Source organism: Strigops habroptila, chromosome 8 (genome assembly GCF_004027225.2).
Source record: "Strigops habroptila isolate Jane chromosome 8, bStrHab1.2.pri, whole genome shotgun sequence".
In the NCBI taxonomy this organism is placed as follows: domain Eukaryota; kingdom Metazoa; phylum Chordata; class Aves; order Psittaciformes; family Psittacidae; genus Strigops; species Strigops habroptila.
In genome coordinates, this window is record NC_044284.2 from 58534745 (window position 1) to 58552045 (window position 17301).

At 40.7% G+C, this 17301-nt stretch overlaps 1 protein-coding gene across 3 annotated transcripts in view; it reads right to left on the reverse strand.

Moving 5' to 3' along the window:
- Positions 1 to 17301, reverse strand: part of DAB1 (DAB adaptor protein 1) — a 471110-nt gene that overhangs the window by 188637 nt on the left and 265172 nt on the right. The gene's annotated exons all lie outside the window — the stretch shown is intronic.

The window sequence follows — 17301 nt, forward strand, 5'->3', positions numbered from 1 at the left end:
CTTGGGGCATAGATGCTGCAAATGCACTCCACTAAACTTCACTTGTTCCATTAATCCCACTGAAATTGCAGCTCTGCACATATGTAAACACTTGCAAAACAGCAATCCTCGTTTGTGCAAGTGGAGCAAATTAATACGGCTTACAACTTCAACCCAGCACTGCCACCCATGGAACAGATGAGTCCGTACATGAGATGCATTCAGGCTACCCAGGCTCCAATAAACTGCTGGACCACAAGCCTTCGGCTTTGACACCTCAGCACAACGAGCAGGGACAAACTCTGTCCTCAGTCATCTGCCATCATACAAATCTAGGTGAGCAGGCCGGACTTTCTCAAGGTCACTTCAGGTTCACAGCACCACTGACAGGACCTTCCTGGCTGTCTTTGGCCAGTGAGATGCATTTGGGTCTTCTGGCTTTAAAGCAAGTAAGAGAAAGAACTGCTCTCACCTCCATAAGGCACAGCTTTCATTTAAAGACTAACATAAAACTGCTCACAGGAGCTGTTTTGCTTTCACCAGAAGCTTCTTTGTTTTATAAGCTCCATTATTAATAAAAGGTTTAATGATTTAAATAACACTCTTGATTTAAGAGATGCTTTCACTCTCCACCACATATCAGACCTATAGGGGACTAACACAAACATGAGGAATTCTCTCTGAAATCTTCTAAGGCTGATAGTACTCAATTCAATATTTTTATTTTAGCCACAAATTCCCCTGAAAATAGTCAAGACTTTCACAATATTAAAAAAATAACCTACTTCTAAATTCTAAAAGATATTATTTTAGCTAACGGCAGTATTTTAAAATCCTTGCTTCTCTAAGCCTATTAACTTCTAATACTACCAAGTTCAGGTACAGGAGAAGAAAAAAAACCTCCTCTCGCCGCTTATTGACACTGGATGTCATCTAAATGGCTAAAATGCAATACTGTTCTGAGGATTATTACTGCATGACAGGAAGATATTTAAAAAGGGACTCGTAGAAGAAGCCACACTCAGAGCTAAGCCGTATGGGCAAACCCCTCTTCTAATTTCATTGTATTTATAGGTCAGCTAGTTTATTTTGAAGCACAAGAGATTTACCAGGAAAATTCATTACTGCCACTTGCTCTGATTTTCTTTCTCAATATAATTAAGCTTTGCTAATTGTCTATCATGATTAAAATCATGCCAATAACAACCTTGTTTGCCTATTTGGCTGTGCTCCAGACTCTTCAGAGCTCTTGTTTAAGGACAGTTCTTCCTGTAGCAGTTGTGAAAGGTCTTTTACCAGACATGTCAGGTGAGCTATTGGCCTGTTTGCCAATAAATTAAGAGAAGTCAGGATTCTACCAGTGGATTTTCCAAGGGAAAGAAGATGGTCAAAAAGCAAAAACATGACCAACAACTGTATTTTAAGTAAAAAGAGTGAGATTCATTGAAGACAGAGAATTCATTCTTGCAGGTCAGAAAAATGACCTCGAACTACAGACAAAGATATGGAGGTGTTGAAATGAATGATTACTTCAGGGCTGTATTATCCTCCCAGCAATACAAAGGCAATGTAAGGCATGGAAATTCAGTCAGAACACAGAAAAGGGAGAAAAGGGGAGAGAAAAGGAATAGGGGTGGGGAGGGGGAAGAGAAAAGAAAGAATCCGCTCTCTTGTTTGAGCACAAACTGCTATTTCTCAGCTTCACCCTCTCAGTGGAAGGCAAACCAGGGGTGCAGAAGGGAGGACCAGGAGATGAAGGCAGCTCTGCTTTGACTGGGGCCCACCGCCTGACACGAGGGCACCCAGAAAGCCCCTGGCAGGGGGAGCAGGACACAGCTGGGAGGCCAGAGCCACCCTTGGCTTCTTCCTACCTTCACCTCACTGCCTTCCCCTTAGGAACTTCCCTTGATGAACAGAGACAGAGCTTGGCTTTTAGCAGTGTTCATCAGCAAATTTCTGACAAAACAGATTTTCAGGGCAGAATATTGATTTATTGACACCAAGATGTTTTAACCTTCAATGCTCTTGTTTCCCAGTAGCTCATTTGCTGGTTTCCTTGGGAATCAGCACTCCTTGGACAGTCCTACCTGGCGCCAGGGACAGCGGTACAGGAGTACTAACAACTAAGGTTTTGGGGCTCTGTGATTCCCAGTAAGGGAGACAGAGAGAGAAGAACACTACAAGTCCCACAATCTGTTTTAATGTTTTTTAAATGCTGCCTCCACATAAAACCCAAGCAAGCTTCAAATGACTGTTTATGCCTGTGCATCACTTGAGTGTCCCAGAGTCCCAGTTCCAGAGTAAAATAACCAGAGCACCATGTGCCTCACCTTTTGGCAGTATAATATGTGTATGTGGACTTTTCTAGCTCATTCACAGTTAACTCTATGCACTTCTGCTACATAACACATTTTGTGCCTCATTTCCCCTTAGCAAGAGAAAAAAAAGCCACTGCTTTTCTCTCCACTTCTGTCTAATTTATACTGTAACCTCTTTGGGCCAGGACCTATTTCTTGTTACATGTTCATATAGCACCTAACACAAGGGCAACCTAATCTCAGACCCTTTTTTAATGCAAATGTAATCGAAAGCCAGACTGTTTGAACAGAAAGGGTAATTTTGGTTCCCCCTTGGTAATGGAGTTTTTCTCTGGGAACAGATAATTGGGCTGTTTTGTCATTATCCGTTTTAAGTGAGGTTAAGGTGCTATTGGTGGGAAAGCGAAATATGTATTGTGGGCTAATCAGCAGTCCATATCAAAATGTGCTGTGGCAGAGCTCACCCTGCATTTACTGAACTCAGTAGATGGGTTGTACTAACACAATTAAGGGAAGAATTTGGCTACGTACACATGTAGATCATGATACTCACGCTCCTTCTTTTACTGCGGAGCATACACAGAAGGGCTTGAAGACTAGAATCATGTCCACAACAATTATGGGTCTAGACAGAGACCTGCCTAAAGGCAGGAGCTACTGTTAGAGCAGTTTAAGTTACTGCCTCCTCTAGAGGAAGCAGTCACAGGCAGTGGTATTTCTGCTCCTTGTCTACTGCAACGTGCAGTAAAACAGATTTCGTCCCAGTGGTGGGTTAAGTTGAGTGGTTTTCACTTGGCTTTGCAGACGACTAGAAGGACACACACAATCAGTCAATGCATCCCAGCTGGGGGCAGTAGATTTTAAAGCAGTGGAAGTGAACTGCTGGCAGCTGGTTACGTTTTCTTGCTCTAGGGTCAATAGGGTCAGCGAAGATGCGACCTGGTAAATCCAGTCCAAAGAACAGCAGATTTGATCCTTCATTCCTACATGCTACTAGTTATCAAAAAGCTTTTTCTCCTCACACAGGAAAGCATGCTTTTCATGGTGCCAGGGCACAGAACTAAAAAAATTCTTCATCAACTTTGTTGTCAAATACATTTCAAATGCAGCAACCTCTATCTTGGTGCTATTTGTTTCAGTCTGAGAGAAAGCAAAGGGCTGCCAATCTTCCACCATTTCCTAGCATGAAGGACAGCTTATCAGAAAATAGCATCAGTGGCAGACATTTAAAATACATTTATTCCAAGGTGTCTCCCACTCTTTCCCATGGATAGTAGATTTAAAACTGCTACTAGGCAGTCCAGCTCTTCCAAACCCATAATGGGCTATTCTGGTTAGTCTTTTAATAGAGTGAATCTGATCTGCTTCTGAGTGCAAGCCAGAGTGCTGATACGAATCACAAAGCAATATATAAAATACACCTTGGATCTATTAGAAATTTTCTTCCCCTGCAACAGTCACATGCCCAAGATTTAAATCAAAGAAGTCCTCTCCATTAACATGCAGAAAGGAAAATCCTTGGCTCCCGGATTTACACCTTGCTTTAGTAAGATGGATCCTAATTCTGACAACCTCCTACAGACACTGCAAAGAAAACCTGCTCATTCCAGCTGTTACCCAAGTCTCAGAATTCCTTTTACACTCAGATTTTAATCCTCTAATTACATGACTTGTAAGCTACTGAATTCTCTGTTCATGTGAATTTGTCCAGGATATCTTGCAGAAAGAAAAAAGTGGTATGTTTCTGCAATGCTTAATTCTCACACAATGAAGTCGTACTGGACCAAACCTACAAAAGCCAATCTGAGTAAGAAAATAATTATCATGCACTTGTTCCTTTAAATGCCAGGGAAAAAAACTGCCCAGTATATCTGAAATTTCAATGCTTTTTTTTCCCCAACGCCTTAGGCATTAATGGCTTTTTAACAGGACATAATAGGTCATTTTCTTAAGGCAATTTTCAATGTTTTTCACCTTCAGAAAGAATGTATTAGGTTAATCTTTCCCTGCTGACATCATAAGGATGATTTCTCCAGTCAAAAAGGTCTTCAAAACAAAAAGAATAAAAAAAAGGAGTTCATTGACAGTTTCTTTGCTGAGTAGACAAACCGTACTTCAGGATCGTTCAATGACAGCCTGTGGGACAATTGTCCATTCAAATGATTATCATATTGCAATATGCTTCCCAGCAGTCCCTGAATAAATTCCTACATTATAATCCAGACTCTGCTATATAAAGAATTCAACCATTTCTCATTTGTGACTCAGGAGACCTGGGTTATGCTCCTGGATTTGCCATTGCCCTCTGGTATGTTGCCCTGCAGAAATCTCTGCCTGTCTCTCTCTGTTTCTCCACCTCTAAGATGAGGATCAGGATTTCTTTTTAAAACACTCTCCTGTTGAGGGATCAATGTATAATTGTTAAGCTTCACCCTTTCAAATGGCTCTTCTGGAAAGCAAAGAATTTCAGTCTTCATTTAGAGTACAAAAGCCAGTGTGTTTACAGCATTTTTAAAGGCACTTTCTTTCTCACAAGCTCCGAGAATGTGTAAATGAAAATACCTCTGAAACAAATTCTGTTTGGTTTTCATCCATTGTCTGTATACACTGACATGCAGTTCATCTTATTTTCAGGGGACTGGGGAAAAGTTAGCACTTAAGCACTTATTTCTGCTGAAAAACCATTCATATAAATAAAAAGAGAGACAGAGAGAGACAAAGTGCTCTGTACGGACACTTTAAGCTGACAGAGAAAATGCTCGTACCGCAACAAACTGGAGCACACTCTGGGAGGACAGCACTACTCTTGATTTCATCTTTTAAAGAAAATGAAGAAGAATGAATAGCTATGCCTCACTTACTCTTGAAGCAAATCAAAATGAATATTCTGGTAGCTATTTTTTATCTTCCTGTTCTTGTTAATGAAAACAAAAGACCTAAATATTTGATTACTTCCCCTCTGTGTCAAAAATAATAGTTCATGTCCTTTCTAGTTTGATAGAAAGGAGACTTGTTAGATCTAAGTCCTTTCATGTGAAACACTATCGCACAGGTTTGCACCAGTCTAACCTACTAAAATGAAGTTGAAAAAAGCTTCTTTTTTTTCTCCCCCCTTTTGGAACTGCTCTGCAAGCAATGATTAGATTTGCCAATAAATCTATAGGGATAAATGAACCAAAATAGCTACGCCCTCTCAAACCTATCAGTTAACAGGCTTCCCTTGTTAATGATGTTATCATTTCATGATTTGCCTTAAACCTTACTCTGTTCCATCCTGTGCCCTTCAGAACCAAGTAAGTCCCATCCTAAAGGCTGTGCAAAATGCATTTAGGACATCCATGTTTGTGAAATTATATTTTAGCAATTTCAGCAGCACTCGTGATTCTAACTAGGTGGAATCTCAGACATGCAGATCTTTCAAGAACCCGTGGTTCAGGTGAAAACACATCTCAGGAAGAAAACACTATGTCAGTACAGAAAAACATTAAAGTGACCAACAATTGATTTGAACTAATGAAGACATAAAATGAAAAGGAAGGATAATTTTAAGAGATCTGAATGCAGGGATAGGGATTATATTTCAGAAAATCAAGTGTAACACACAATTACAAAGAATCAAGTGTCAAGGGAAGAGTGACCTTATTCCACTGAGGTCATTTAAATTATTCTAATTGCAGCTTCCTGCTTGTCAGTATTAACCATAAATATGGGTGGTTTGACTTGTTAGTGGTATGGTTTTTTCCGCATGTACTGAGTAGTACATTGTATTCCAACACAGATTCCATTTCATTCCCACGATTTCCCCTCCAAATGCATTTCCAGCTCAGTTGTTGACCCAGAGAAGCCAGTCTTTGCACCCAGGTGTACCCCACTTCTGCCGCTGTCCCACTTTGCCCCCTCATTTTTCTACCTACATTGGAATTCGTTTTACACAGGCCTTGAAAATCAATGCTTGGTATGATGCATGTAATTATTCAAATAGAACTTTCACTTCCAGTAATTACTGGTGCAGCACTATTTTTCTTGCTGATATTTTAAGTAACCTGAAGAGAAAAAAGGAGCAAGAGAAAAGACACAGATAAAAAAGCAGTTTAAATGACTCCAACCTTTTAGCGAAGTTGTGCCAGTCTGAAGCTGAATAGATCATTCGGAGTGTTCTTTCCAAATGGTTGTGTAACCAAAAAAAAAGGGGAAGTAAATCAGGGCATGATTAGTCTCTGTAGCAAGAAGTAGGTAAGAGAACAAATCAAATTTAACACTAGGAAAGCAATAATGGAAAATGCCTGTCTCACTGACAGTTCCCTTGAGATAAACAATCTAACAGCGCTGAGCTGAGCCAGTCTTCTCATTGGTACAGCAAAAGCCACTTGTCCACGCTGGGAACTTTGTGGAAAAAAGAATACCAGCCGTAGTCTATCCCTGGTTAGCATTATGGATCTCTGTGTTTAGCAAAGATAAGCAATTTAACGTGTTATAGTCCAGAAACTTATTTGTCACCCTCTGAGATAATTAAAATTTTTGCAACTCCAAGAAGTTAAAAGGACCCCAAAACTCTCAAGTGCCTTTGAAATAGTTCAGACCATATAAAGACCACAGTATTTTTTCTTACTATTTTCCCTTCCTAGCCTCATCAGTTAACAGTCTCTGTAATATTTCCAGGCTCAGCCTCTGATCATCACTATGTTAAGCATTTCCTACCACGCGCTGCCTCCTCATGAGCACAAAAAGTAGTCCCAGGGCCTGTGAAGCACTGAATGCAGATAGACTGTTGTATGAAAACAAATATGAAAACTCTAAAAGCTTTGATCCGTGTGATGAAAGCCAACATCAGTATGGATTACACCAGTCAAGGAGAAGCTAGCTAACAGAGCACTCACAAATCTTAATTCATCCATTTTGCTATCAGAATTAATTTCATACTAATTTTAGAAGACTAACATTGCCCTGCCTATGGCACTATGATATGCTCAAGATAACCCAAACAGACGTTGTATCATTCAACACATCATCTGCCTATGCGAAATCAGAATTAATGATGGAACAAAGCGACCAAAGAGCCTCATCCTACATTTAGCAAACCAAATGCACTTGAACGACTTTTACATGAGCTCTTAATTTCCCATTCCTGTGGCAGCAGCAAGTCCCAGTCTCTGGCTCAGGCCCATGAGCCGGGCTCCGTGTTTCGAGCACCCACATACTCATGAGTTCTGAGCAACTAAACTGGTAGGGAAGTTGTGAACCACATACTCCCTCCACCACATTAGTTGACAAAAGTGACATATCCTCAACACAGACATTAAGGGTGAGATGCAGCCCCGTGCAGCCTTGCACCTCCCCTTACCACCCACCAGGACTGCATTTAATCCCCAACTTCTACCAGTCACAAAAAATGAGGCGGTGAGAAATGTATTAACCTTTATAGTCATGCATAACAATCTGCTGTACATCACGACTTTAACTGGAAAATATGCCTGACAGTAGAATTTCACCCTTGTTAGATAAAATAAGGAAAGGTGACTGTATGTGATCCTTGCCCCATGCTTCTATTGTGAAAGGAGACAATTGGCAACAGCGTTTCTTATTAATTACATGTTATCTCTTTGAATAGACAGGAAAGATGTGATTTCTCCTCACTCTTTCAACTGATGCAATGTAAGGAAACACTTTTTTTAATTGGACAATACTTTGGGCTTTAAGGTACTTAAACTCCTAAACCCTACAGATGAATCCAGAGCTGAGAATGAGGTATTTCACTTTCCAATACAGATCAAGGGGAACTAACAGTGAATGTTAACATAACTGAAATCACTAGGGCAAAAAGCCACTCACCACAACCAGCAGAGACACGCGTGCCTTGTGTCCTATCTCTCTCCTGCATAAGAGGCTCTGCCCATTCCACGTGCCCTGCCCTGAGTCCACTGCCCAGGCCACTTCTATTACAAATGGATAAGCAAGAAGAGGTGACTGTACTTGTTCAAAACCACCTAAAGAAAGTGTCCCTTGCTCTACTTGTGTCCCTTGGTGGCCAGAGCACTCGGGGTGTCAAAACCCTAAATTCTGCCTAGAGGATCTTCTCCATCTTGTGCAAGAGATCCTGCCTACCACAGCCTACCCTCAAGCAAAATCCAGATACACTACACACAAATATCTTCTGTTCCATTTCCCCACCCTGACAAATTTATAGTTACTCCTGGAAGCATGCATCAGTCTTAAAAAGAGCCAGGTCCCTGAGAAGTCTCCTCTCCTGCTCACAGTCCAGCTCAAGAGTCAAGCGAGCTTTATAAGTTCGCAAGTGGGCATCTTGCTCACCTCCCACCTGCTTGGCTCCCTCCAATCTTCTCTTAGACCTTCTGAGAGTGATCTAAGATCATGGAATTAAAAATCAGTACGTTGAAGTGTTTATACTTGCACTTATCTCCTGTTTTGCACAGAGGTTTTTGAGTATTTCAAGTTCACGTTTTGAAAGTTCTTCTCTATGAACTATAAGCACTAGAAACTTGAAAGCAGAGTAAGGTGAGAGATCGAGACCTGATGCCCTGAGAAAAAAAAGACACCTGAGAGCTGACAAAACTCATTTAAACATTGACGTTACACTGAACATGTCCAGAAGTGGTTGGGTTTTCTAAGCAGTTACACTGTGCTATCACAGGATTTCAGAAACCTAAAGCACTAGAGATAAGTGCTTTAAAACCTAACCCGACCTAAAGCAAAAGGGATGGGTTCCAAGGAAGAGCTGCTCATTTCTTGTCAGTGATCTTACATGCCTTACTCCTGCAGTACTCTGATTTTCCTTGCTGGGTAATGCCAGAGTATGGACTGTCCCTTCAGACTACCAGTATAGGTCAGTCATGGTACTCTGCATATGAATTGGCTGCACTCATATTTAATGTTTTCCTTCCTCTATTGCACTGCTGCTTGATTAATTAGTGCTATTAAAGCACCTACACAGAGTACACATGACAACTTGCCTTGCATAACAGTGGGAAGAAAGAGAAGGTCCTTCTGAATTCAGGGAAAAGTCTCTGAAGTGTAAATAGATAAAGATAATCAAATTCAGATGAGATTAAAATTAACAGACTATCAACCAAGTGACACTATTAATAAACGTCCACAACAAGTAGAGACAGAAAGGACTCTGAAAAGACCGAATGTAATTTAATTAAACAAATGAGAACATACAAAAGAAACCATAGCAGATAACCATATGAAAAGACAAATAAAGATTTCAGCAATAACTGATGTTATATTATTCACTGTATAAAATGAACTGTATCAGTGTTCCTCTCTATTTGCATAGCAAGATGCAGGTGGAAAACATTGGGATTTTAACTGTAACCTTGTAACACTATAGATACTTGTCCTCTGCATTAATAAATGAAGTTTGTTCTCTGTGTAGCACCCACCATCAGGCCGTGTGAGTACAGAATATACATATGTACTCGTAGCAATCTTGTGATGCTAGGGAATACTATTATTCTGATTTTATGGATAGAGTTTTACAACCTCATTAGTCTTGAGGCAACAAAGCTTTCTTGGTAGGGTTTGACTTGATATTACAGAGCGTGAAAAATCGCATCCCATAATCTACACGACTAAAATAGGCAAAGTTTCTGATGTAAAAGGAGGTTGACAAGACCCTGCCTATCAGCCGTGCTTACTGCTGAACAAGGTGGGACCACAGACAGGCTATGGAAGAAGGAATATGGTGGCACTGGCTGTGGATGCAAGGATGAAGGAAGGAAGACTCTCTGCTTCAAACCTGTTTCTTCAGTTCCTCAAAAGACAAAAGGGAAGTCCCTTGTTCCCACATTAACACTTGAAGAAAGAGTACCCTAATGTTACCCTTTAGGGTAATATCACCCCAAACTCAACAACCATCCAACAGCATGTGCTGAATTTCCCCTCCAATGCCTGTCCTGCTGCTTCAAAGTAACACTCAGAAACCTCAGTTTCTAGCAAGGCAACTCACCATCCTCACACGCTACACTTAAATAGCAATTTACAGAAAAAGAGGGTGCATCAGAATGCACCAGCTATTTATTTAACCCTGCTATTGCTGGTATGGGTCTGTCTATGTTGGCTCCTCAAGGAAAAAACAAGGCCAAAAAGAAAAGGAACTGAAATGAACCACAACCTTTTAAATATCACAGCCATATTGATACATAAGCCTCTTCCAATATAAAATTTGCCTTGAAAAGTCCCACTCCAGAACAACTGTTTTATAACAAAATATTTACTCTATTGAGATAGTGAAAATTGTTTTAAATGATGCCACCAAATGGTTTACCATTGAATTCTACCATCACAGCACTTTCTGTTGTGGCAGTTTCCTAATTGTTACTGTTTCCTGCATTACTTCGCTAATCAATTCATTTGATTTTACTGTGTTTCGGTCACTCCATACAGGAATCAGAGAGTGGTGGGTGTTTCTAATGAGATCCTGCGAGGACCCTGAGTAATTGACCCTCAGCTATACAACAGCTTTTATCAACAAGCTAGAAGAAAATACGAAAACATTATTTGATAAAAATGTCAAATGACTGACAAAGATTAGGAGAATAGTAAATAATGATTCAAAAGGTATTGATTCAAAGCAACCTCTTAAGATCAACACAAGCAAACATTATGTGCTCCTCAGTACAGCCACTGAATGAGTCCTAAATCCCAATTAGGAATGAGGATAAACTCAAGCCTAGGAACAAAGAACATACAGCACTTTTACAGATTGGAGAAGTCTATTTTGGGAAGCCAGGGGCTAAAAAGCAGAAAAAACTTGGAAATCATGACCAGGCACTGCTGTTGTAACAAGGGACTAATGCATTCTGTGACCGTGTTAGCAGAATAAAGCCACACAGGAATAGAAAGATTATATCACACTGTTAATGTCAATTGGTACAACCACAACAGTAATGTAGCAGTGCTGTCCCCATGATGGGTCTTACATGAAACAGCCACAAGAATGATTAAATGAATAGTAAATAAGTGCAAAAAGGAAGGAACTCGATCTATTTAGTTTATCAGAAGAAAGGAGAGGGCACAAGTTTATCACAGCTTGTTAATACCTACGCAGGACACTGAAGTTCAATAATTGAAGCCTCTATGAAATAAACAGAGCTATAATACAATCCAGTGGCTGGAAATTAAGGTAGGCAAGTTCTGACTTGAAATGAGATGCTGGCTTTTAATAGTGAAAATAAATATCAACTGGAAATGATTTATTGAGAGTTAAGCTGCATTCTTCTACATTGTAAACCTGTATTTCACAAGTGGATGTTTTCTGACAGATACACCCCAGCTCTGCTGGATTAATTAAGGGTAGCCTTCAGGAGGTCAGAAGAGATTCTTACACTGTTCCTTTCTGGCTTTACAAACCACAGATTTCTATATCGGTCCCTGTCGTACGCCTCAGGCCTTGAGTGTTTCCTTCAGGTCATTAAGTTTAACATCCACTCTCCTTTCATTTATAATATGCAATTAAAGCTACAACTGCTGCCTTAATTTAATGGTAATTAAACCTGAGCTGGCCCCAATGTTTTCTGTAACCAACCCACTATTGTAAAGGGAGAGTTGAACACCGTCTTCTGACCAGGCTGACAGAAGGGGCCAGGGACAACAGCATGACTGACTCTCCCCCAAAGGACAGTCACAGCCTGAAATTTAATTAAAGGGCTGTGTCATTAGAAACCATTTTTGGCACGCAGGACCTCAAAGGAGCAAAGCTACAAGGAGCCAGCACAAAGGGTTCATTGAGTCCTGACATCAAAAGACAATTCTGTTGTTGAGATAAGCTTCTCTCAGCTCCCATGCCATGGTAAAGCAGGACTTCCCCTTGTCTACATCCATTTTAGCTCATCAGTGACATGATATGGCCAACATTCCCCTTCCTGAAAGAGTTCTTCCTGGTCCTCTTCCTCCTGTGCTTTGGCCCTGAGTCTGAGCCTATTCAAGCCTCATGCATGCTCAGTTAAGCATGATTTTGCTGTGACAAAATAAACCAGCTCCAGCATTCAGCCCACAGTTTCCAAAAGCAGCTCTCATTGGTACTGTGTGGAAGAAAGACTCTTCTTTAAAATAAAGAGGATTTTTAAAGGATTTCACTAGAAGCTTGGGAGTGCAGGACACAATATATCCTAGCTGAATAGTGCAGTCTAAGCAAGTGCCCATTACTGATGATGATTATGCACCAGAGCACCTCATTAAGCCTTTGACTCTCTGGTATCCATCTAATGAAGACAATTGCACATCATTGTCATGTCTCTCCACTATGACATGACCTACCAGGCTTTGAAAAGGGGCAACTACTGAAACCAAATGTGCTGCTGCCAACAGTGGAGTGAAACATAGGAAAGGCTCCATAGGCTTAAATAGCTTGAAGAGGGAATGTTTAAAACCAGACTACAATTACTCCAGTCATAAAAGACTGATGTTTCCTCTGAAGAAGTTGAATGCACACAAAACTCCATCAGGAGTACTAAAACATAAGCAAAGTCTATTTGTTCTTCTTTGCATACACACATGCTTCTACGTATAGTGAGAGTTATATGCCTGTACTCAGATCTTAAGAGAACTAGAAAGAGAAATGCTTTTAATCTCAATAAATTTATAAGCCCTTCCTAAGCTTTACATTAAATGATTAAATTAAATTAAACAAAATAGTACTCTTTGACCTAGGCCAATGGAGGTAAAAACTGGAACACTTCAAACCAAGGATTGAAATGTTTGTTCATACAACACACAGACTGCCTGTGGACTCCTTTCCTCCTGTTGCCTGAGACACATGTTGTAGAATTAGCTTTTAAAGTATTAACCATGTTGTGACCACCAACGAGGTATTTCGTACTTTTTCCTTTGCAAAGCACTTTCCAATCATTAGCTAAGTCATCTAATAATGACTAATAAACTCCCCCAACAGACAGACAACAAGAAATGGCAGGCACATGGTGATCTGGGAAATCAAATCTAACAGGTATGCTTTAAAATCCCTTCAGTTAATGCAGAAGACAGAAAGGAATTTGCTCATAACATATCATCGTGCACATAACTAATAAGGGACTCCATAAATTGCTAGTTTATAGAGAACAAGGTATGGGATTCATTTAACTACATTTGTTTAGCAGAGATGACACAATCCATAACCTCATCACTGAAATAACCAAGAGAGCCTTAAAGCAACATACGGATTGCTGTCACCACCACCACCACACACCACTTAAGATGACAATATACATAAGCAAAATATTATAAGATAGATAACCTGAGATGAAAAACATTACATTGCTCTCTTTGGATTTAGTCTAGTCTTAAAATAGAACTTGTTTTTAATATAAATGTAACTATTAAAAAATAAAAACTAACTCTTGCATACCAATCTATTTGCAGTGCCACAGATCTACCAACTGAAGGGATAAGGAAGAACGAGCCCCAAACACACCATGGTTTGGTTTCATTCCTGTTGTTAGTAATTTATTCAATGTTGTAAGCACACGCAGCCTTTGGAAACCACCTGAGGCCAGAGTGGAGAGGACTTTGCTGAGTTGCTTTGGTGAAAGCAGCTCTCCTTTTACTGAGCCATCAGCAGGGAGGTCAGCAAAAAAAATCTTAATGTCTTATTTCAAGTGGAGTACTTCAAATCTAAAATGAAATTGATTTTCCTGATGTACTCATGGGAGTTTACATGGAGATAACATGTCACATTTATTCCTCAAAGACTTGATCATGCAGAATGCACAAGCCTTTATGCTGATCAGGTTTTCAGCTGCGCAAGTGAGAACCTCCTTTTGGCGAGGCTGGGTGGCTTCTCCAGCAAGTCAGCATCTCTCTTGCTGATCCACAAAAGAGATGTGGGGACCACGTAGATTTCTTCCTCGAGATGATGCTGTTGGCACAGCAGGACTATCTCAGAAGTCTCAGTAACATAATAAAAGTCTCTGTGCTCTGAAATAACATTAGGAGACTAATGTGACTCTGGATTTCTCAACAGACTGGAGCCTTGTTGGTTTATTGCACGCAATTTAGTGATAGTCATACCTTTCATGGGGTGCAAAAGTGCCTTTTTTTTTTTCTTTTTAATAACAGCTACAGAAAATCAATAGATTTCATGAGTTCAATTAATCCCCACAGCTGCTATGCCAGAGTCAGGAGGAAACAAAGAAATTCCCCATTTCTAAGCTTTGGGACTAAGCTTCCCCACTGATGTCTGTAGAGGAGGATGGCCCTTGAGTACCTTAAACAGTGGTTCCCATTAAAACAGGTTTTCCTCCTGTAATTTGTGATTTTTTTGTGGGAAGCCTTTGTAATTTATAAAAGTAAGCAAGTGCTAGACTATGTTCTGAACTAACAGAGTCATGTACTCATTTATATTTAAATGTATTGGACGGGTCTTAAATGTAAAGCCACTAGGATTTAGGTTTGGATAATGGATCGAGGTCCTTGGGGCAGCCCCCTCTCAGCATTGCTGAGTTACATGGAGGTTCATTCTACCTACTACTGGTGCTTATTCTTAATTAGAGGAACACTGACTACTTGAAAATCCATTTTTAGATCTTTTGCAACAGTGGATACTCAGCAGGAGGTTGGGGAACCCTTGCAGGCAACTTTCCAGGGCAAAGTCCAAGATTCAAAAGCTGCTAAGCACCCATGCCGTGGGTATCATCAAAGCGCATCAGACTTCATGTCTTCTGCAGGGACAACTACATATGTTGTTTGATTCCAATTTAACCCCTTTAATCTGTATGACTGAAATCTGCAAAACACTTCATGTTTATGATATATTTCCTTATCCAAACTCTAACTCAGCTTTGAGAACCAACTGCTTGACAGGACCTGGGCACCCATGATGCTGACCTGTGCATACAGGGGACCTTACTGAAATGTGTGCCACACAGCCTATATCTTCTCCAGGAAAAAGGTTAATGTTTTATTTCTCCTTCTAAATAGCCAGTTTGGGCCCTGTAAAGGGCCTATAAAGCTGGTCTTGACTAATTACTTTGTGGTAAAAGCAGTGACCTCAAGTAGATCATTGTCCTTATTGCTGCCAGATTTTATACCAGGACAGTTACCATGGTGTATAAAGACTCCTTTTCACATCACACAGTAAAAGCCTTTGCTTTTCCAACTCTCATGTGCAATTTTTTGCCAGTGGCAAAGCTGAGCTAAATTTGAAATGTTTATCGAGCGATTCACCTTTTGCACAGCCTAGAACAGCTGCCTTGTGACAATGTCACTTCCCCCAAAAAGCAATTTCTACATGAGCATGCAGCACATGCTGCAGTGTGAGTACAGGGGACATACCCAGGAGCTGCAATGGCCAAATGGACAGTGATGAGCCCCATTGATCCTGAACGGATGGGTTATATCTCTCAAGACAGAGGTAGCATCCTTTTGTCAGACTCACGTATGGGGTTTTTGCAGCAATAAAAGATCGTTCCACTCCATCTATCAAAAAGCAGGGGAAAAGGCCAATATCGGCATCTCTGAACTTCTGGTACATGACAAGCTGTTTTTACATCCAATATGATCAGTGGCCACATACCACAGCATTGCAGGCACTCGTGTACCCACTGAAGGAGGACCAGAAGCATTTTCTCCTGTTGGAGTGTGGATCAGTTTGTATTTTTCAACATGACGATGGTGGCTGCCAAACCCGATAATGAAAAATTGAAAGTCAAATAACTCCTATTAGTCTGTCAAAGGTTGATGGAGCTGGTATTGTATTTTCCCATTGTGAACGACTACCATTGTTAAGAGCTGACAGGCAAATCTCTGCAGAAATATGGACTCTTTGTGAGAGCTATTTATAGTAACATATGACAATGCAGTGCTATAATATGCATACTAAAGCACTGCCCGGGATATGCAAGAGCCCCCTGGTACAATTTCTGAATTGTAAGGCAAAATTCCATTAAGATAAGAACATTTGAGAGGCCTAAACAGATGAGATACGGAGAAGTGGGGAGGAATGATTTGGGTTTTGTTATGGCATGGCACGAACAGCATCAGTATGTACAATAGCCCTTTAGAGATGAGTAGAGACCACATTTATCAATAGCACAAGAGCAAAAAATGTCAGGTTTGTGTTTATCTTGCTATGCTTCTCTTTCTTCATGTTTTTGTTGGGGGTTGGTTGGTTTGTTTGTTTCATTTTGTGATCAGTCTGTGCCTGAATCCCAGAAGAAAACGGAAGTGCTGTTCATGATGATCAATAGCGAACAACAGCAGGATGGATGGCTGTGGGAGAGATTCAGAGGCACTCTCTCAAATATTGAATATTAACTGGGACCGGGTACCTAGTATGCTCAATGTATGCAGAAGCAGGTCCAGGCTTCGCAGCAGTGTTAGCTAAGTCAGTACAAAGCCCAAATATAAGGACCAAATGAATGATTTCAGCAATTCCTGAAGGACTGGATGACACAGAAAAGAGTGCAATGGCAAGATAAAACAGCCAACATGGCTGAGCATACACTAGTATGATTAAGCCTCCTGCAGATGGCCTTCCCCTCCTCCTTGGATGCCAAAACTCATGTTGGCAAGGCAGAGCGGAGGTGTTGGTGCCACCCAGTCCCCTCCACAGCACACCTTTTCCTGTGGGTAGCCTGTCCTCTCTAAGCCCAAAGAGCAGCTGTTGCTGCTTTTACCAGACGTTTTCTGATGCACATGGCTTTGAAAGGAGAAGAAAAGGAAGAGGAAAGTGAAAGGGCAAAAGGAAAAATAAGGGGAAAAGACAAAGAGGGAAGGAAAAAGGGGGAAAGGGAAAGTGGTACCAGGGCAGTACTTTTTGTGCCAGTGTTTGCTGCATGCAGTACTGATATCCTCTGCTATGCCATGTCTGCTCTAACCCACAGCCTAAAAAGTCAAAGCAGGTCAGCACTTCTCCTGGCACTTAGGAAACCAGATTTCTGAATTTTTACTTATATTTCCCATTTTTAACTCTGAAACACTGCCTTGTCCTGTCAGGAGCTGGTAAACGGAAGCGTTATGATTTGATGGCAGAAGGTATCAACAGAAC